Here is a 22,103-nt window from a genome sequence, read left to right on the forward strand (position 1 = left end):
TCTTTTGTTCATGTTTAGGTCTCTAGTATTTTTTTCTCTTTTTCTTGAAAATAGCTTAAGTAAAGGTCGATACTGGTGTAAAAATACTAATTACAATAAAGCGTAAAGAGCTGGGGATTCTTCAAGTGTAAGGAGCAGGGATACTAGAGTAATTAATTAATAAATTAAATGAAATATGATAGTGATGGTGTTGGGGCGGGGGGGGGTGGTGGGGTGACGTGTTGCTGCTGCAGCATGTGGTAGCTGCTAGACACCAAGGTGATCTAGAGCTAACACATCTATAGCAAGCGTTTGCAGCTCCAGGAACTTCGCATCCAAGTTGAGGAGCTGGAATCTGAGCTGCAGACATTGCGCCACATCAGGGAGGGGGAAAGTTACCTGGACACTTTGCTCCAGGAGGCAGTCACACCCTTCAGTTCAGGTAATTCAAATTTGGTCCATGATCAGGGACAGGAGAGTGTGACTGCAGGTGAGGCAAGGATGGGGACCCAAGGGAGCATTTGAGTAGCCTCGGTATTTGCAAGTGTCCAATAGTTATAACGTTCTTGTGTGCACAAGAGCAAGGACTGCAGGGTGGATGAGCAAACTGACCATGGCACTGTGGTACAGGCAGCCATTCAAGTAGGGGGAGGAAATAGGAACATAGTAGTGGTAGAGGACAGTATAATTAGGGGGATACTGTTCTCTGCAGCCATGAGCTGTGTTGCCTGCTTGGTGCCATGATTAAGGATATTTCCTCAGGGCTGGCGAGAAACTTGGGAGTGGGAGGGGATTCCAGTTGTCGTCGTCCACGTTGGTACCAATGACATTGGTAGGACTAGAAAGCAGGTTCTGCTGAAAGAATTTGAACAGTTAGAAGCTAAAGTAAAGAGCAGAACCTCCAAGGTAATAATCTCAGGATTACTACCTGAACCACATAGGGTAAATAAACTCAAGGAGTTAAATGCGTGGCTCAAAGAGTGGTGTGGGAGGAATGGGTTTCAGCTCATGGCACACTGGCACCAGTCCTGGGTTAGAAGGGAGCTGTTCTGGTGGGATGGGTTTCAGTTGAACCATGCAGGGACCAGCATCCAGATGAATTGAATGACTAGAGCTATAGAGAGGGCTTTAAAATAAATAAAGGAGGCGAGGGCTCTGGAGACGGAATACGTAGGCTTACAAAGCATAAGGGTATGGCAGCATTGTAGGGCAGCAATTTAGGCAATGTTACCCAGGGTGTGACAGGAAGGGAGAGTGTACAAACATTAAAAAACAGCAGCAAATAGGGTCAAAGGGGGAAAAATGGCAAAAAGGCAAAATTAATGGTTCTTTACTGAAATATTACTCAGAACAAAACAAATCAATTATCGGCACAAATAGAGGTTAATGGGTATGATCTTATAGCCATTACGGAGACATAGCTATAAGGAGATCAAAACTGGGAACTAAATATTCAGGGGTATGTGACTTTTTGAAAGGATGGACGAAGGAAAGAATGGTGGGGTAGCTTTTTTAGTACAAGATGGACTAATTGCGATAGCAAGAAATGATCTTGGATCGGAAGATGTAGAATCCATATGTGTGGAGGTAACCAAAAAGAGGAAGACAACACTGGTGGGAGTAGTCTATAGGCCTCTTAACACTAGCTATACTGTAGGGCAGGGAATAAATCAGGAGAAAATGAGGACATGTAAAAAAGATAGTACATTAAATGATGGGTGACCTTAATCTTCATGTAGATTGAGAATGTCAAATTGGCAGAGGTAGCCACGAGCAAGAATTCACAGAATGTATTTGGACAGTGTCCTAGAATAATATGTTGCAGATCCAATCAGGGATTAGGCTATTTTGGATCTGGTAATGTGTAATGAGGCAGGTTTAATAAATGATCTCAGTAAAAGATACCCTAGGAAACAGTGACCATAACATGGTAGAATTTAGCAGTCAGTTTGAGTGAGAAACTTGGGTCGGAAACAGCTGTGCTAAACTTAAATAAGGTTAATTACAAAGGAATGAGGGAAGAGCTGGCTGGAGTGGTCTGGGAAAGGAGGTTAGCAGAAAAGACAGTTGATGAACAATGGCATACGTTTAAGAAAATAGTTCATGACTCACAACAAAGATATATCCCAGTGAGGGAGGGGGATTCTAGGAAGGGGATAAACCAACTATGGTTAAGCAAGGAAGTTAAAGATAGTACCAAATTAAAAGAAAAATCATACAATATGGCAAAGGTTGGTGGTAAGCCAGAGGATTGGGAAAGTTTTAAAAAAATGACCAAAAAATATAAAAAGAGGGAGAAAATAAACTTTGAGGGTACACTAACAAATAATATCAAAACAGACAGTAAGAGCTTCTTTAAATATATAAATAGGAAGAGAGAGGCCAAAATGAACATTGGTCCCTTAGAGATGGAGGCTAGGGAAATAATAATGGGGAACCAGGAAATGGCAAAGAAGTTGGATAAAAACTTTGCATCAGTCTTCACGATAGAAGGCATGAATAGCATTCCAAAAATACTAAATAATCAAGGGGCAAAAGATGGGTAGGAAATATATACAATAACTGTCACTAGAGAAAAAGTACTAGGGAAACTAATGGGGCTAAAGGCCGATAAGTCCACTGGACTTGATGGGTTGCATCTTAGGATATTAATGGAAGTAGCTACAAAGATAGTGCATGCACTGGTAGCAATCTTCCAAAAGTCCTTAGATTCTGGAAAAGTCCCAGAAGATTGGAAAACTGCCAATGTAACGCCCTTATTGAAAAAGGGAGGGAAACAAAAAAACAGCTAACTATAGGCCAGTTAGCTTAGCATCCGTCACTGGGAAAATGTTAGAGTCTATTATAAAAGGAGATAATAGCAGAGTATTTAGAAATGCATAATATAATCAAGCAGAGTCAGCATGGCTTCATGAAGGGTAAATCATACCTGACAAAATTTATTAGAATTCTTTGAGGTAACAAGCATGATAGATAAAAGGGGAACCAGTAGATGTAATATATTTGGATTTACAAAAGGCGTTCGATAAGGCACCGCACATAAGGCTACTTAATAAGCTAAGAGCCCATGGCGTTGGGGATAGGATATTAGCATGGATAGAGGATTAGCTAACTAATAGAAGACTGAGCAGGGATAAGGGGGGCATTTTCAGGATGGCAACCTGTAACTAGTGGAGTGCCACAGGGATCCGTGCTGGGGCCACAATAATTTACAATATATATTAATGACTTGGATGAGGGAAGTGAATGTACTATCGCCAAGTTTGTGGATGACAAGTGGTGAAGATGACAGAGAGTCTACTGAGGGATAAAGACAAGTGAGTGGGCAAAAACTTGGCAGATGGAACGTAATGTGGGAAAACACAAGGTTATGTACATTGGGAGGAAGAATAGAGGAGCTGAATATTTTAAGTGGAGAAAGACTACAGAAAACTGCAGCACAAAGGGATTTGGGGGTCCTCATGCATAAATATCAAAAAGCTAGCATACAAAGTTCAGCAGGTGAAAGGGAAGGCAAATGGAATGTTGGCCTTTATTTCCAAAGGGAATAGAGTATAAAAATAGGGAAGTCTTGCTAAGACTATACAAGACACCAGTTAGACCACACCTAGAATACTGTGAACAGTTTTGGTCCCCTTATCTAAGGAAAGATATACTGGCATTGGAGGCAGTCCAGAGAAAGTTCATTAGGTTGATCCCAGGTCAGAAGGATTTTCTTATGAGATGATGTTGAGTACTCACTGAAGTTTAGAAAAATGAGAGGTGACCTTATCGAAATATAAGATTTTTAGGGGACTTGACAGGGTAGATGCTGAGAAGTTGTTTCCCCTTGTGGGAGAGTCGAGGACCAGAGGGCATAATCCTAGAGTAAGAGGTCACCCAGTTAAGACAAAGATGAGGAGGAATTTCTTCTCTCAGAAGGTAGTGAATCTGTGGAATTCTTAACCGCAGAGGCTGGGTTGTTAACCATATACAAGGCTGATACAGACAGATTTTTAATCAGCAGGCGATTCAAGGGTTACAGGGAAAAGGCAGGGAAGTGGAATTGAGGATTACCAGATCAGCCATGATTTCATCGAATGACAGTGCAGACAGGATGGGCCGAATGGCCTCCTTTTACTCCTACATCTAATGGCTTGAGGGCATTTAAGAGTCAACCACATCATCTGGAGGCATATATAGACCAGACTGGGTAAGGGTGACAGTTTTTCTTCTCTAGAGGGTATCAGCAAATCATTTGAGGTTTTAAACTTGATAGTTTCATGATCACTATTTCCAATATGAGCTTTTCATTCTGTATTCAGTTGCACAATATCATAAGTGCACTTCACATCCAAGGGGTAGGAAAACTGACTTTGACAATTAATGAGTTTAAAGACACATAAACCAAAAAAAAAATCTTTGGTTCAAAAACAAAGTAAGCAATTGTTAAATTAAAAGTTACCATCTCAAATATTTTGATTAAACTGCAAAATTTAATTTGTTTACCACAGGATACCAACAAATCCAATGCTCAAACTCCTTCTCTACACTAAGTTAACAGTAGCAGAAATGCATGCCCTGTTGTTGCTAAACACAGAACAAAAAAAAATAAAAAATTAACTTTCTCTTGCACAATCTCACCTCTGACCCCTACTACAAACATTAGCCAAGGACTGCACTTCATTTTGACAAGAAATATTACGAGTCAAAACTGTGCTACTTCAATCAACAGCATCAGCATAAACAATCTGCTCTCGGAGGGCTTAGCTTCAGAATTAGAACACTAATATTATTTGTATTATTGAATATCAAACAATTAGATTTCAAGATGAGCTTTTTTTTTTTAAACAAGCCAAATTACTAATTACATTAAAGCCAATTACATGGTTCTGTTTACACTTATGATTTTATATCTTAACTTGTTAGCGCACTCAATTTTCTGCATTGCTGTTTCTGGTATGAATTTCATAAAGTCAAAAAGAAGTGAGATTTTATCAAATAAACTCGTCTACTTAAGTGGCGGAATATAACATATTCCAGAATCTTCCCCTTCCACTGCTAAAACCCGGGCTGAAGTTTGTGAAGGAATCACTCCTTAAACACCTTACAGCGAGTCAATCTCTCCATAAGCTTTGACTTGTGCTGTCTCATGTTGATACATGTACCCTCAGATTCTGGGCTTCTCTCTAGTCCTTTCTTGCTCCACCTCAACAATGGGAACAGTCTATTCAGCCACAATCCTATCAAAATGCACTGTCCAGTTTCAGAAACATTCTGAAACTCTCTTCTTGGGCAATGCCTTTCAGTTATCCATGGATTCCTGGAATATGACAGCATAGAAGCATGTGTTAGCTTTAAGAGCAATCCAGTTAGTCCCATTACCCCATTCTTTCCCCACATTACAGGAATTTTTACTCAAGTATTTTTTACAATTCCCTTTTGAAAGCTATTATGGAATCTCAGCAGGCGGTGCAGTCCAAATCTTTTCCACTCTTCGAGCAAAAATGTTTTCATGTTGCCTCTGGTTCTTTTGCTTTAATTCTGTGTCCTCTGGTTATTGACCCTTCGACCACTGGAAACAATTTCTCTATTTATCCTGTCTAAACCATCATGATTTTATCGAATCTCCTTTTATCCTCCTCTGCTCAGAAGAGAAAAACTACCCTAGTTTCTCAATCTATCCAGATAAGTGTAATTGCTATTCCTGAGTCCATTCTAGTAAATCTCCTCTGTACCCTCTCCAAAACGTTCACATCCTTCATAAAGTGTGGTGCTTAAAATTGAACACAGTACACCAACTGAGACCAAATTAGTGCTTTATAAAGGTTCAGTATAACTTCCTGGCTTTTGTGCTCCTATGTCTCCATTTATAAAGTCCAGGATTCCATGTGCTTTAGTACCTGCTTTGTTAACCTGTCTGCCACCTTCAAACATTTGTGTAGTGTTAGGAAATAGAGATCGTTTAAGTAAGTTATATTGGTATTTGAGAGTGTTAGGAATGAGTTTAGCTTTAATGTTTGAGTTTGATTTATATTTCTGTACCTGTGTGTTAAGAAACGGTCGAGTTTTAGTTTCACTAAAAAAGGTGTCTGCATTTCTAATGAGAGTTTATGACCGTTGGGGAAGTTAGAATCATAGAAATGTTACAGCACAGAAATAGGCCATTCAGCCCACCGTGTCTCTGTCAGCTGAAAGGGAAGAAAAAAAACTAGCTGCCCATTTTAATCCCACCTTCCTGCACCTGGCCTGTAGCCTTGCAGGTTACAGCACTTTAGGTACAGATCTAGGTGCTTTTTAAATGAGTTGAGGGTTTCTGCCTCCACCACCAAACCAGGCAGTGAGTTCCAAACACACACCACCCTCTGGGTGAAGAAGCTTTTCCTCATGTCCCCTCTAATCCTTCTACCAATTACCTCAAGTCTGTGCCCACTGGTAATTGACCCCTCTGCTAAGGGAAACAGGGTATCCCTGTCAACTCTATCTAGACCCCTCATAATCTTGTACACCTCAATCAGACACCCCTCAGCTTCCTCAGTTACAAGGAAAACAAACCCAGCCTATCCAATCTTTCCTCATAGCTGCAATTTTCAAGCCCTGGCAACGTTCTTGTAAATCTCCTCTGTACTCTCTCCAGAGCAATTATATAATTATGTCCTTCCTATAATGTATTAAGCAAACACAGTAAGAAAAACTGGGCTGTTGCCAAGCAACAGGGGTCCAGAGAGTCAGGCCCCTCCCACAGCCACACACACAGAAGAAACTTGAAACAGCAGTTTGATTTGGAAGCTGTTTGAGTTCAGTTGGTTTTGAAGAGAGCTGCCAGGGAGAAGCAGCCTAGAAGGGACAGATAGCCAGTGGCAAGCTAAAGTTGGTTGAAAGTAGCTGCCAGGGAGAGAATGGAGCAAAGGGGACAAATAACCAGTCCCAAGCTAAAGAAGAAAGTCCCTAAAAAGCTGCAGGAGGCAGAGTCAAATCGATATGAAGATTTGCAAGAAGTCAGAAGATCCATAGAGGCAACGAAAGGTCTGTAACTCTTTGCTATGGGCATGTGAAGCAGTGGTGTGCTGTTGACAGCTGAGTCAGTGAGAGTGAGTGCGTGGAAGAAAGTGTGAACGCATGTGGTGACCCAGGAAGAGGAACATCAGAAGGAGAGTTCGAAACTCTGTAGGTAAACCCATGTGGAAGGCAGCTGAGAGAAAGTGTTGGTTTGGGAGAAAATTCCAAGGCGAGTTCTTGGAGCGGAGTTTGGAACCCTTATGTGAGAGACAGAGTGCAGTGAAACCATTTGGCTCACGATGTAACAAGCGTCTAAGGGGAGTTGAAGAGGAAACCATAGCATCTGTCTGGGGTGGCATCTGTCACTTGGTTTCAGAGTGCGGTGCGTCTGACCACAGGTTGCCAATTGGTTTATAAGGACTGTACTTACTGTGGACATTAGAGTATAAGATAACTTTTGTAATTTGTGTTATCCTTACAAATCTGTATTTATCCGTAAAGGTATAGCTGTGGGTGGAGTATTATAATATAGTTCATCTCTTCTTGTTTAATAAACGTTTTATGCTTTTGTTAAAAATTCATCAGCTGACTACGGTGACTCTGTTCAGTAACCACTCTCCACGTATCTAAACAAACCAATAAAAATTAGGATCTATCAAGCTGGGTTCCACCCTGGAATCAGGCTTGTCCAGCTGTAACATCAGCTGGGATCATAACAACAGATACCACCACTTTTGTCGTCTTCTTCTTCTTAGGCAGTACTTGGGATCGAGGATGACTTACTTCCACGCCAGTTTGGGGGTTCTGAGATGGCCAATGAGTCCAAAGTGTGATCTGTAGACCCCGCCACATATGGGGCAGGCACACTTGAAGCGTTGGACAGATGAGATGTTTGGAGGTTTGTGTTCTCACTCTGATGCCTCAACTTCACCTATGTGCTCCCCTGGAGCAGTCTCTGAATGTGTTTGGTGCATTCCCAAATAAACCTTTTGCATTTTGGTCTATCACAAACCAGGGACTCCCATGTGTCAGTGGGGATGTTTGACCTCTGCAGGGATGCTTTGAGGTAATTCCTAAAGCATCTCTGCTGTCTTCTGCTCTTGTGGCCCCTTTCAAATTATACTATTATCCATAATGGTCTTATTTTCCTTTAAACTTGCCCCAAGCTTGGTGTCTACCATTCCTTCCTCCCCATTGTAAAGAAATGGAAGAAGTTTTCCTGCATATGAGTAATACTATATAAGTGTAAACTGTTGCTATAAAATTACCTGGAAGAATTTCACCCCCTAGGCTTTTATGTTGAAAAAGTTAGGATGTCATCTGGAAGGTGCTTCATTGTATCTGTAGGTGATTTAATTCTAATTTTTCTTCCCTAATTTCAACTAAGTGTCTTCCTGAATGCTACAAATAAAACTACCAAGTCATTGCTGCAAACCAACATCACATCACAAGCTCACGCTTCTTTGCCCACTACTGGATACATTGGGTTATACTAACTGCAATTTACCAAAAAGGATTCAAGATAGCTAAGTTCTAAAATAATTGATTCGCAATATGGAAAAGCCATGGTAATTTTACCCAATTTCTGGCCTGATTTTTAAAGCACATAATTAGAAACTAACCATCCCACACTGCCTGCCATAATATCCCCAAAAATCATAACCAAATAGTAAACTAAAAAGGTAAGAAATCTTTTCTTCTATATAAAATTACACCCCATGTGCTCCAATGCATCTCTCTATTTTGGCAGACACTCAACTTTGTTTTCTTTGGCAGCATAGGACACATTCTGAATCCCTAGGTCTTACATCTTTGATTGTTTTTGACCACGTACTCATAGAACTAATAATAAACTCCCCCGCATCATTCAGGGAAATAAATCCCAATCTTGTCAAATCAGAAAATTCTCACAAGAGCATAAGAAATAGGAACAGTAATGGGCCATTCAGCCCAATGAACCTGCTATGTCATTTAATAAGTTCATAACTTCAACTCCACTTTCCTTCCTGCCTGCCTGCCTCCACCCACCACCACCCCCCCTCCCCCCCCACCCCCCCCCCCCACACCCACACCCACACCCACATAACCTTTGACTCCCTTTTAGATCACAAATCTGTCTAACCCAACTTTGAATATATTCAGTTACCCAGCCTCCACCCATCTCTGGGGTAGAGAATTCCAAGATTAACAGCCCTCAGAAAACATTCCTCCTCATCTCCATCTTAAATAGAAGAGACCTAATTCTGAAATTGTGCCTAGTTCTAGATTCCTCCTAGAGGGGAAGCACCCTCTCAGCATCTACCCTGTTGAGCCCCCTTAGAATCTTATGTGCTTCAATAAAATGATCTCTCATTCTTCTAAACTCCAATGAGCACAGGCCCAACCTATCCTCAGGAGACAATCCCTCCATCTCAAGAATCAACCTAGTGAACTTTCAACTGCTTCCAAAGCAAGCATATCCCTCCCTAAATAAGGAACCTAAACTGTATGCAGTATTTTCGGTGTGGTCTCAGCAATGCACTGTACAGTTGGAGTAAGACTTCCCTACTTTCATACGCCACCCCCATTTTAATAAAGGTCAATATTCCATTTGCTTTCTTAATTACTTGCAGTTAACTGCATGCTAACATTTTGACGGGGGGTGTAAGCAGGTTATAAATCAGATCAGCCATGATCTTACTCAATGGCAATGCAGGTTCGAGGGCCACTCCTGCATCTAATTTCTATGCCACTCTGGCAATCAATTCTTCCTACCAAAGTGGACAACCTCACATTTTCCCCACATCTGCCAAATTCTAGCCAACTCATTGACCTATCCATAATCATTTCGCAGACTCTATCTCCTCCTCGTAACTTATTTTCCTACTCACCTTTCTGTCATCAGCAAATTTGGCTAAATCATCCAAGTCATTAATATAGATTATAAGTAACGTGAGGCCTCAGCACAGAAGCCTGTGGCACCTGACTAGTTACAATTTGCCAACCAGAAAAACCATTTATCCAACTCTCCATTTTCTATTACTTACCCAATGCTCTAATGCATGATAACATATTATTTCTTAACACTATGAACTTTTATCTAGTGCTATAATCTTTTATGTGGCATCTTATCAAATGCCTTTTGAAAACCTATTACATCTACATCTATTGGTCCCCTTTTTTCCACCCTGCTTGTCCTCAAAGGACCATAATGATGTCAAGCAATATTTCTCTTAAATAAAACCATGTAATCTCTGCCTGATTGTATTATGGTTTTCTGCATGTCCTGCTACTACTACCTTACTGGATTCCAGCATTTTCCCAATGAGAGATGTTAGGCTACAGTTCATAAATAAGAAATAAATGCAAGCCATCAGATCCAGGGGACTGTCAGTCTTTAATCTCATTAGTTTTCTTCGCGCCCCCACCCCAGTAACAGTGACTGCTTTAAGTTCTTCCTTCCTTTTTGACCCTTCATTTTCTACTATTCTTGGGACACTACTTCTTTTGGTGTCTCCTACTGTGAAAACAGATACGAAATACTTGCTCAAAGTCTGCCATTTACTCGTTTCCTATTAGTAATTCCCCAACCTTATCCTCTAATGGGATCAATGCTTACTTTAGCTACTCTCTGCCTTTTTTATATACTTGTAGAAGCTCTGACTGTCTGCTTTTATATTTCTTGCTAGTTTACCCCCATTCTAATTTCTTGTTTTTTTTTTAAAGTCATCCTTTGCTGGTTTCTAAAGTTTTCCCAATCTTATGGCCTCCCAATAATCTTGGCAGCATTATATGCCTTTCCTATCAATTTGATACAATCCTTAACTTCCTTAGTTAGCCAAGGATGGTGCATCCTTCTCAGAGTCCTTCTTTCTCAATGGAAGATATCTACATTGAAAGTTATGAAATATCTCCCTAAATGTCTGCCAATGCTTATGTACTGCCTTACCTTTTAACCTATTTTCCCAGTCTACTTTAGCCAACTATGTCTTCTTCCTTTGTAACTCTTTCGAGTACAAACCCATTTCCATCTGTTTCAGATGGAGTTACATAGTTTGCCATTGTGAGATTTTAACTCTTGTTCTTGGGGTTACAAACCCAGTACCATAACCACTTGGCTATTTAGGCTAAGCCTCATACCTTTGTAATGGCCTTTATTGAGGTTTAAGAGACGAGTTTCAGCTGACGGTCGTTATCTATGGTAACATGCTAGACAAAAAGCTACAAGCAAATAATCATTACAATGCAGAGATATCCAAACTACAGTATATAACAATGTGCAACCTCAAAGCTCTGACGATCTCAGTTCAGCAACTCAATCCTATTTACAATTTTTTTTTGTGTTTCTTTTGTATATTTGAACTTAATAAGTCATGAGGTTTTGTAAGGACTGATTTAGTACTGGTGAATCAGTCCTAAATTACAACACTTAGAACAGATCAGTTGGTACTATCAACTTGAGACATAAGCAAATTAATTAGAACAAGAGATGATGACGACATAATGGTAATGTCGCTGGATTAGAATCCAGTAGCCCAGGCTAATGCCACTGGGACATGTATTCCCATCACAGGGGCTGGTGGAACTGAAATTCAATTCATTAATTTAATTGATTAATAAAAATCTGGAATTGAAAGCTAGTCTCAGTCATGGTGCCATGAAACTATTGATTGTTGTAAAAACCCAAATGGTTCACTAATGTCCTTTAAGAAAGGATATCTGTTATCCTTACCTGGTCTGGCCAACAAGGGACTCCAGACCCACAGCAATGTCATTGACTCTTAACTGCCCTCTACAATGGCCTAGCAAGCCACTCAGTTGTACCAACCCACTATTAAAAAAATCAAAAAGAAATAAAATTGGACAGATCACCCCGGCGTAAACTTAAGCACGGGAAACAAAGGCACGCCTAGCCCGTCAGCCCTACAAAATCCTCTTTAGTATCATTTGTGCCAAAATTGGGAGAGCTAATCCACAGACTAGTCAAGCAACAGCCTGACACAGTCATTCTCTCAGAATCATACCTTCCAGCCACCACCATCACCATCCTTGGGTCTGTCCTGTCCCACTGGCAAAAAGATCCAGCAGAGGCAGCAGCACAGTGGTATACAGTCAGGAAGGAGTTGTCCTGGGAGTTCTCTGCATTGAATCTGAACCACACAAAGTCTCATAGTATCAGGCCAAAAAGGGGTAAGGAAACATCCTACTGATTACCACCAACCACCCTCCCTCAGTTGATGAATCAATATTCCATATTAAGCAACATTTGGAGGAACCACCAAGGGTAGCATGGGCACAGAATGTACTCTGGGTGGGGGGCTTCAATACCTGTCACCAGGAGTGGCTTGGTGACACCACTACTGTCAGACTGGGCAGAGTCCTAATGGTCATATCTGCCAGACTGAGCCTACAGCAGGTGGTGAAGGAACCAAAGGAAAAAAAAAAGGAAAAAAAATCTGCTGGAGCTTGCTTGTCCTCACCAATCTACTTATCTGACACAACTGCCAATGATAGTATAGGTAGACGTGATAACTCAAAGTCCTTGTGAAGGCAAAGTCCCATCTCAGAATAGTCTCCATTGTATTGTGTGGCACTACCAATGTGGGTAGACCCAGAGGAGGTCTTGTAGCTCAAAACTAGGCATCCATTAGGGACTGTAGGCCATTAGCAACAGCAGAATTACAAATATATGAGTTAGGAGCAAGCGTTGGCCACTCGGCACTTCAATAACCTCAACTCCACACACCTGCCTGCCCCTGATAACCTTTCACCCCCTTGCTTATCAAGAATCTATCTCTGCCTTCAAAGATTCTGCTTCCATTGGCATTTGAGGAAGAGTTCCAAAGACTCATGACCCTCAAGTGAAAAAATTTCTCATCTGTCTTAAATGTAACATCATGGCCCGGAATATCACTCACTCTACCATTACTATCAACCAAAGGAATTCAACTCTGGCTCAGTGAATGCAGGAAGGCATGACATGAGCAGCACCAGGCATACCGAAAAATGAGCCGTCAACCTGCTGAAGCTACAACACAGTACTGCTTGCATGCCAAACAGCAGAAGTACCATGCAACAGTCATCCCACAACTACCAGATCAAAGCTCTGCAGTCCTGCCACACCCAGTTGTGGATGGTGGTGGACAATTAATCAGCCAACTTGGGGGGGGGGGGCCTCCACCATTATCCCCATCCTCAACGATGATATATATCCACATTCGACACAACAGTGCAAAAGATAAGGCTGAAGCATTTGCAACCATGTTCAGTAGGAAGTGCTGAGTAGATGACCCACCTCGACCTCCTCTGGAGGTCCCCAGGGTCACAAATGCTAATCTTCAGACAATTCAATTCCCTCCACGTGATATCAAGAAACAGCTGAAGACACTGGATATTGCAAAGGGCAATGGACCCTGACAACATTCCAGCAATAATGCTGAAGACTGTTGCTCCAGAAATAACCGTGCCCCTAGCCAAGCTATAAGTAACACTACAACACTGGCATCTACCTAACAATGTGGAAAACTGTGGAAGTATGCCCTAAACACAAAAAGCTGAACAAATCCAATCTAGCCCATTTCTGCTTACTCTCCATCATCAGCAAAGCAATGGAAGATGCCATCTACAATACTATCAAGCAGCACTTACTCAGCAATAACCTGCTCACCGACACTCACTTTAGGTTCCGCTAGGGCCATTCGGCCCTGACCTCATTACAGCCTTGGTCCAAACATGGAGTGAAGAGCTGAACTCAAGGGGAGGCAAGAGTGACTACCCTTGACACCAAATCAGCATTTGACTGTGGCATCAAGGAACCCTGGCAAAATTGAAGTCAGTGGGAATCAGGAGGAAAACATCACCACTGGTTGGCATCATACCTAACACAAAACAAGATGGTTGTGGTTGATGGAGGTCAATCATCTCAGCCCCAGGACATTGCCGTGAGGAACTCCTGCAGCAGTGTCCCAGGCCCAACCATCTTCAGCTGCTTCATCAATGATCTTCCCTCCATCATAAGGTCAGAAGTGGGGATGTTTGGTGATGACATATTCTGCATCATTCACAACTCTTCAGATACTGAAGCAGTCCGTATCTACATGCAGCAAGACTTGGACAACATTCAGGCTTGGGATGATCTGTGGTAAGTAACATTTGCACCACACAAGTGCCAAGCAATGACGATTGCCAACAAGGGAGAATCTAACCATCTCCCTATCACCATATATATTAATGACTTGGATGAAGAATTTGTATCTCCAAGTTTGCAGATGATAGTAAGTTAGAAAGCACTATATATTATGTGGATTAAAGGAGTTACAAATGGACAGACATTGAGTGGTAGATGGAGTTTTATGCAGAGAAATGAGAGATCTGTACTGTTTTTTGCTATTTATTCCTTCATTAAAGCAAATAATATAAAGAGATAAATATCCACGTTTGCAAATGACAGTACATTAGGAAGCACAGTACAAAAGTTCCAAAGGACAGTCAGTGAGTGAGAAAAGCTATGGCAGATGGGAGTTCTATATGCAGAAGTGCAAGATTATCCACATTGGATTGAAGGAAGACAATTCAGAATATTTTCTTAATAAAAAGAAATTAGGAGCTACAGAGAAACAAAGAGGTTTAGATTTCATACATAAATGAGCAAAGGCTAGTGTACAGGTACAAAAATCAATCAAAAAGGCTAATGGAATAATGGCCTTTGTGGGTTGGAATTCAGATGGAATTCGGTTGTACAAAACTTTGGTCAGACCTAATCTGAAACGTTGCATTCTGTTTTGGACATCAAACCTCCGGAATGATATATCGGCCTTAGGCGGGGTGCAGCACAGCTTCATGAGAACGATACAATGACTTTAAGGATTAAATTATGAGGATGGGTTGCATTAACTTGTCTTCCATTCTCTCGAGTTTATATGGTAGAGGGGTGATCTAATCTAAGAATTTAAAATGTTTCAATGGGGTTGATATAGAGAAATTATGGGAATCCAGGACAAGATAGTACAAGCTTAAAATTAAAGCTAGGCCACTTAAAGGTGAAATCAAGTAGCAGTTTTTCACAAAGTGAAAGTGGTTTTGGCTGAGCAATAATTAATGCAATAATGAGGAATAATGTTTGTTAGGAAATTGGGAGAATTCCCTACACTTCTTGAGAAAATATGCCACAATATATTTTACATTCACCTCACAGGCATATAAGGCCTCAGTTCAACATCTCACATATAAGACAACATTGAAGTTCACTGACTGGGAGAACTTTGTGAATACTAAATCTTATTAAACGAGCACAGAAAAATGAAATTGGTCTATTTATTTGGTGCTTTTTTATTTTAAAAAAATTAACATTCCACATATTCTTCCATGACGTAAATTTAGCTTCACAGAGAATTAATTTAATACTATCACATATAAGTGGCACCAACCATATTAATTAATTCAATTTAATGAGATAAATGGAGATCTTCAGGTTACATGGGCACAGGTCAAACATACAAAATATACAGTACACTTTGCCCAATACAAAAATGGAAACCTGATGAGAGAAAAACCCTTAGTCAAGTCTCGTGAAAAATACAAATCAAGATTTACAAGAATGAGAGTTCAATGTTCCAACCAAGAATATTTACAGAAACATAATCCAACATGCTCAGATTCCTAAACATCAGCTTTCCCAACACAAAACAGAGAAGTATCTTTGCAACACAGATGTAGCCCATCAATAACCTGCAGATTCAAGGAAATCACCTGCTCCCTGGATTAACATTTTTTCTAATTTATGCACTGAATATTAAGATTTCAAGGAGCTGATCTTGATGTTTCGGTAGATTGTAATGTTAACACAAAGTACTCACCTAAATTTTAGCCCCGGGTAAGGTTTTTAAATAAAAACTTAATTCTACCAACGCTGGACTTTCCCCCCTGCCCCCCTCCCCAGTTTTATCCAACCTTCAATTGTAAAGCTGACACATCTTTTATTATTAAATAATGAACTTAAGTTAATATTTAATAAATATTGTTATAATTAATTCTTACACACTATGTCCCCCAGATAAGTACATCCCACTCTCTCAAGGAATATAGGGCTTGTATAAAAGCTAAACAATGAAGAGGACTAATGGCTATATTTTCTAAAAATAACATCCAATCCTACAATTACTTAAGCTATATTAATCCTTTGTACAAGGTTTCTTGTACTATATTTTATATAGTTCCAGAGTGCATGAAATGATAAAGGCGGCTCTCAACAAACCATTGAAAAGTTACAGCAGAGAAGGCCATTCAGCCCATCTTGTCCATGCCAGCCCAAGGACACCCTGGTGCCCTTTCTAATTCCACCTTCCTGCACCCAGCCCATAGCCCTGCAGCTTAGACTTAAGGTGCAGACCAAATAACACCAAAGAGCTCAAGGTAAAGACATCAAGAGCTAATAAGCGTAACAATGGTTTCTCCAATTGTACAGATAAGAAGTTATTTAAGCACAGATTCATATTTAACATTCACAACTTTGCAGAAACATAACATCCACAGCACAGAATGAGGGTCTTTGGTCCATTATATTTACACTAACAATTCAACTGGGAATCTCTAATTTAGGCCCATTTCACTGACCATTCTCTTCTATATTCTTCCTTTTCAGATACTTTTCTAATGGTGCTTTAAGTCTCATGTGGCAATTCACTCTATGCTCCAATAAACTTGTGCAAGGAAAAGGCTGACCTTGGTGACATCATTCACAGGCATGGGTTCTTCTGGTGACAATCCTGAGCCTATGCCCTCTTGCCAAGTGAAAAAAAATCTTACACATTAACCCTTTTAAGTCAATTTTTAAATTTTCATCCTTATTTCTCCGTGGGCTTCCCCTTCCCCATCTGTCACCTCCTCCAGTCCTACAACTCTCTAAAGATTTCTCCACACTTCCACATCAAGCCTCTTCTTTGTATCACCGATTTCATTACTCCAGCATTGGCTGTTGTGCCTTGAGCTGCCAAAGCCTTGAAGCTCTGGGATTCCCTCCTTAATCCTCTCCCCCACTCCTTGAAGATACTCCTTAAAAACCTAACACCTTGATCAAGCTTCAGATCAACTATCCTGATATCACCTAATGTGGCTCAATGTCAATGATTTCTGATTGCACTCCAGTAAAGCACCCTGGGATGTTTTACTACGTTAAAAGTAAGTCAGGGAGTCATTGTGGCATAAAAAGAGGCTTTTCGGCACATTAAGTCCATGCCAGTTCTCTGTACAGCAAAGTAGTCAGTCCTGTTTCCCCACTCTAGCCCCATAGAGTCCTGTAAGTTACCATATAAATGCAAGTTGTTTTTGTTATTGTTGTGACAACAAATTCAATTGGCAGTTTACTGGATTTTTTACTTACCATTCAGCCACGGTCAATCTCAAGTGTCACTTAAACAAGTTTTATATACATACTACATAGAATTATACAGCAAAGAACAGGCCTTTTGGCTCAACCAGTCCTTGCTGTCATTTATGCTCCATTGAGCCTCCTCCCATCTTTCCTCATCCAAATCTATTATTGTAATTCCTATTGCCTTCTCTCTTATATGCTATTTTAAATATTTGGAAAATATTCATGTATCATGTGCACAAATCTATCAAGTGCACACACATGCCATAGATTTTTCCTCAGCAACTATTTAAGCATCAGCACCAGATCCACAACTGTTAGTGTTAATGTGAACTGATCCTTATCCTCTATTTTTAAGTCCCTGCTTGCTTACAAACGCTCATTTGACAAGATGTCAGCTTTCACCCAAAGTAACTTATACGTGTCATGATTCTGCTCATGACTATCATTTATTGGTACACTTTTGTGATCAAATCCCACTTAATTGCTTCTTTCTGAAGAGAAATTCTCTACTAACTCTGTCATCTTCAACTGGAGATAAATGTTCAAGCCTTCACCAAGATTTAAATTCCACTACCAGTTGTTAGCTGCTTTTGTATTGGCGCTGCTCTCACTCCAAGAGACCAGAGCATGCAAGTCACTTGTCAGTGTTTATTTTGAGTTACCTGACTCCCTTATGCTGGTGGAAAATCCAAGTGTAACGATTTTATTATAAAATAACTTCAGACAAAAGCTAATTCATGCTCAAATGAAACTCAGTTTGTCATTTATAATGATAATAATGAAGCAGGGCAATAAAAACATTTCACTGTTTTCAACCTGCACTTGATAAACAGAGGCAACTGTCTCATGAAAACAAAATTGTCCTCCATGTTTTTAAATTCTGTTCTTAAAAAAAAATCTGTAGTGGGACCTACAAAAATTGTATTCACCTAGGTGCCAAGCCTGTTATGTCCAGCAGAAAGCAAATTTAATTAAAAGAACTTATTAAATATATCTAACACAATGTTTTGTATTTCAGGATGTAGATGCATTTAAGGAGAAGCTAGATAAGCACATAAATGAGAAAGGAACAGAAGGATATGCTGATAGGGTTAGATGAAGAAAGGAAGGAGGAGGAGGCTTGTGTGGAGTATAAATAGTGGCCCAACATGACAGTGACCCGTTTGTGCTGTAAATACTTGGTAATTATGAACCATATTTGAAGAACCAAAGTCACTAAAGTTACTAAGTTAAGCCTTCAGGTAATGAGTAAACGTTAATCCTCCTGAAACTGGAATTTAAATCAATTGACAACAGCATGTGGTGGTGGTAGTGGTGGTATACTATTTCTGGAACACTGCCAAGACTAAAACAGCTCTTTGGCTGTGCTTCAGCAATTTCCATTCAGAGTTCAATGGCTTATTGTAAAACATTTGAGGAATCTGCATTCAGGCACCACAGTCTGTGCAACATTCTGGGAGTCTTTCTACAAAGTAAACTTTTCAACGGAAGCTTTAGGAGTCCATAGAAAAAGCAAACAAATCTAGGCACTTTTGCAGCTTCAAAACTGTCAAGTATTCAAAGCTTACCACAAAAATCAAAAACAGATTTGGTATGCCCCCAACTTGCCCAACTGAGCAAAAACTTTTAAGTGACCAATAACTATAAATATTGTTATATTTAATTAGTAGTGTTGAATTTCATTTTTTAATTCCACATTTAACCAGAACTCTCCATTTCAGGAAAAAAAAACTTAATAATCCAGCTGAAGTACCGGATAAGAAGTTACCAATGAACATAAAATAATCGTCCACAATTAACTAAATGCCAAGAAGCCACGGAAGTTCAGGGAATGTTGGGTCATTTTAAAGGCCAGCTTTGGTGTAGTCAGGAGCTGAGACAGGCAAAACCAATACAGCCTCTACAAGGTTTAACATCAGGCCCTCACCAAACACAGCAAGAAGAATTACACCACAGATTGGTGCAAGCAGGATTTTGGCAGTCAGGAAACCACTGTCTTTGTTGAAGATGGTTGATGCCTGGCATGAATGTTATTTGCCACTTAGCAGCCCAAGTCTGAATATTGTCCAGGTCTTGCTGTTTGCAGGCATAGACTATCTGATTATCTGGAGGAGCTACAAATGGAACTGAACACTGTGCAATCATCAGCAAATATCCACACTTCTGACCTTTTAACAGAGGGAAGGTCACTGATGAAGCAGCTGAAGATGGTTGAGCCTAGGACACTGACCTGAGGAATTCCTGCACAATGTCCTGGGGCTGAGATAACTGGCCTCAAATAATCTCAACTATCTTCCTTTGCGCTATCTTCCAGCCAATGGAAAGATGTCCGCCAATTCCTCTTGGCTTCAATTTTACCAGGGCTCCTTGATGGTCCCTGAGATGAGGGGGCTATCTTATGACAAGGTGCTAAGTAAATTGGGCTTATATTCTGTGGAGTTTAGAAGAATGAGAGGCGATCTCATTAAAACCTGAGGGGGCATGATAGGGTAGACGCCGAGAGATTGTTTCTGCTGGTTGGAGACTGACCATCTCAAGACAAGGGCCAATAATTTCAGACTGAGGTGAAAAGACATTACTTCAGTCAGAGGGTTGTGAATCTTTGGAATTCTCTATCCCAGAGGATTGTGGATGCTATGTTGTTGAATACATTCGAGGCTGGGATAGACAGATTTTTGGTCTCTCAAGGAATTAAGGGACATGGGAAGCAGGTGGGAAAATGGAGTTGAAGCCCAATGTGAGCCATGGTCATAATGAATGGCGGGGCAGGCTTGATGGGCCATATTGCTTACTCCTGCTCCTATTTCTTGTGTTCTTATGCCACTCAGTCAAATGCTGCTTTGATGTTAAGCTACATCTTACCTCATTTCCCACACTCTTCATTGATCCAGGGTTGGGTGCCTTGCTTGATGGTAATGGTAGAGTGAAGGATAAACCCAGCCAGAATGGTTCCAGATTGTGGTGAAATACAATTCTGCTGCTAATGGCCTACAATGCCTCAAGGATGCCCAGTTTTGAGCTGCTAGATTTGCTCAGAATCTACCCCACTGTGTGCAGCCATAGTGCTCACAACACCAATGTCATTCCATATAAAACCAAGTTGCATAAGAGTAGGGTTTTACATTTGATCGTTCTCAGATTTTATATAAATTCAAGATTAATAAACGATATCCGATCAGGATCCAAACTAATTGTCAAGACTACTTATCACTAAAAGGATGAAGTGATTACATTTTGAAATCATAGCCAAGGTCACTCCTGTTCTTATCCCACATACAAATCTAGCAAGCATGGTAGCTACAAGCAATGTCCTACTCCCCCAGCTCTGAAGCATCAAGACCAATTATCCTTGTTTGTACACTGATACCCAGCCAGCAAATATGGTAACAATAGATTTTGTGCCTAAAAAAGTTTTCATCTTGAGGTCTGAATCCAAGGTCAGAACAGGTGACATTCTCTGCACTCTCCCTCCCCCACCAGCCCCTACCCTCATGTCATCTCATACCCACAACTACTTCAATAACCTTAGATCCAAAGATATTCTCCTACAATTACCTCACTCAAGCTGCAGGATCTTGAGAAATGCTACAGTCCAGAACCCAAAATACTAAACCACAGTAATGGGGGGGGGAGGCAACGACATATAGATATTGTCACTGGACTAGTATTCCAGAGACCCAGGGTAATGCTCTGAGCACCTGGGTTTGAATCCCACCATGGCAGATGGTGAAGTTTGAATCCAATAAAAATCTGGAATTAAAATCTGATGATGACCACGAAACCATTGCTGATTGCCGTAAAGACCCATCTGGTTCACTAACATCCTTTAAGGAAGGAAATCTGGCCTACATGGACTCCACACCCACAGCAATGTGGTTGACTCTTAAATATCCTTAAGGCAATTAGGGATAGGCAATAAATGCTGGCCTAGCTAGCAACACCCACATCCCATGACTGAATAAAAAATAACTGCCATTAAATTCCATTACTGCTAAATCCAAGCTACCTGCCTGCATTCTGCTACATGCAGCCTCTCAGAGCTGGACACAGTATTCAAGGTGCAGTTTGGCCAGAGTCATACACAGTTTAACTTGCATTCTACTGCTTCAGCCATGCAGGTCAGTGTTGTGCTATCATTGCTGATTGCTCAACGTGGCTAATCAATGGAAAGCATCAGAGTGCACAGAGGTGCCGAGATCTCTGTTTTAGCACCATCCTAAGCTATCTCTCACAAAATACTTGCTTTCCTATCTATGTCACGTGTTCCATAAATTTCATCAACAATATTTTTACTCAACTCATTCTGTATTTACATATGAACATACGAATTAGGAGCAAGAGCAGGCCACTAGGCTCCTCAAGTCTGTTCCACCATTCAAAAAGATCATGGCTGATCTGATTGTAACATCAACCCCACATTCCTGCATACCCCAATAACCTTTCACTTAACCTAGCACTGCCTGAAAAATATTCAAAGACTGCTTCTACCACCTTTTGAGGAAGAGTTCCAAAGACTCAGCCCCGAGAGAAAAAATTTCTCCTAATCTCTATTTTAAATAAGCATCCCCTTATTTTTAAACCATGACCCCTAGTTCTAGAATCTCCTACAAGAAGAAACATCTTCTCCATACCCACCCTGTCAAGACTCCTCAGGATCTTAAAGGTTTCAATCAAGTCACCTCTTACTCTTCTAAACTCCAGCGGATACAAGTCTAACCTGTCCAATCTTTCCTCATAAGACACCCCACCTATTCCTGGTATTAGTCGAGTTAACCTTCTCTGAACTGCTTCTAAT

The 22,103-nt window shown here is 40.6% G+C and overlaps 1 protein-coding gene across 2 annotated transcripts in view; it reads right to left on the bottom strand.

Moving 5' to 3' along the window:
- Nucleotides 1–22,103, bottom strand: part of nfat5b (nuclear factor of activated T cells 5b) — a 200,039-nt gene that overhangs the window by 171,259 nt on the left and 6,677 nt on the right. The window lies entirely within an intron of this gene.

This window comes from Carcharodon carcharias, chromosome 7 (assembly GCF_017639515.1).
Source record: "Carcharodon carcharias isolate sCarCar2 chromosome 7, sCarCar2.pri, whole genome shotgun sequence".
Taxonomy (NCBI): domain Eukaryota; kingdom Metazoa; phylum Chordata; class Chondrichthyes; order Lamniformes; family Lamnidae; genus Carcharodon; species Carcharodon carcharias.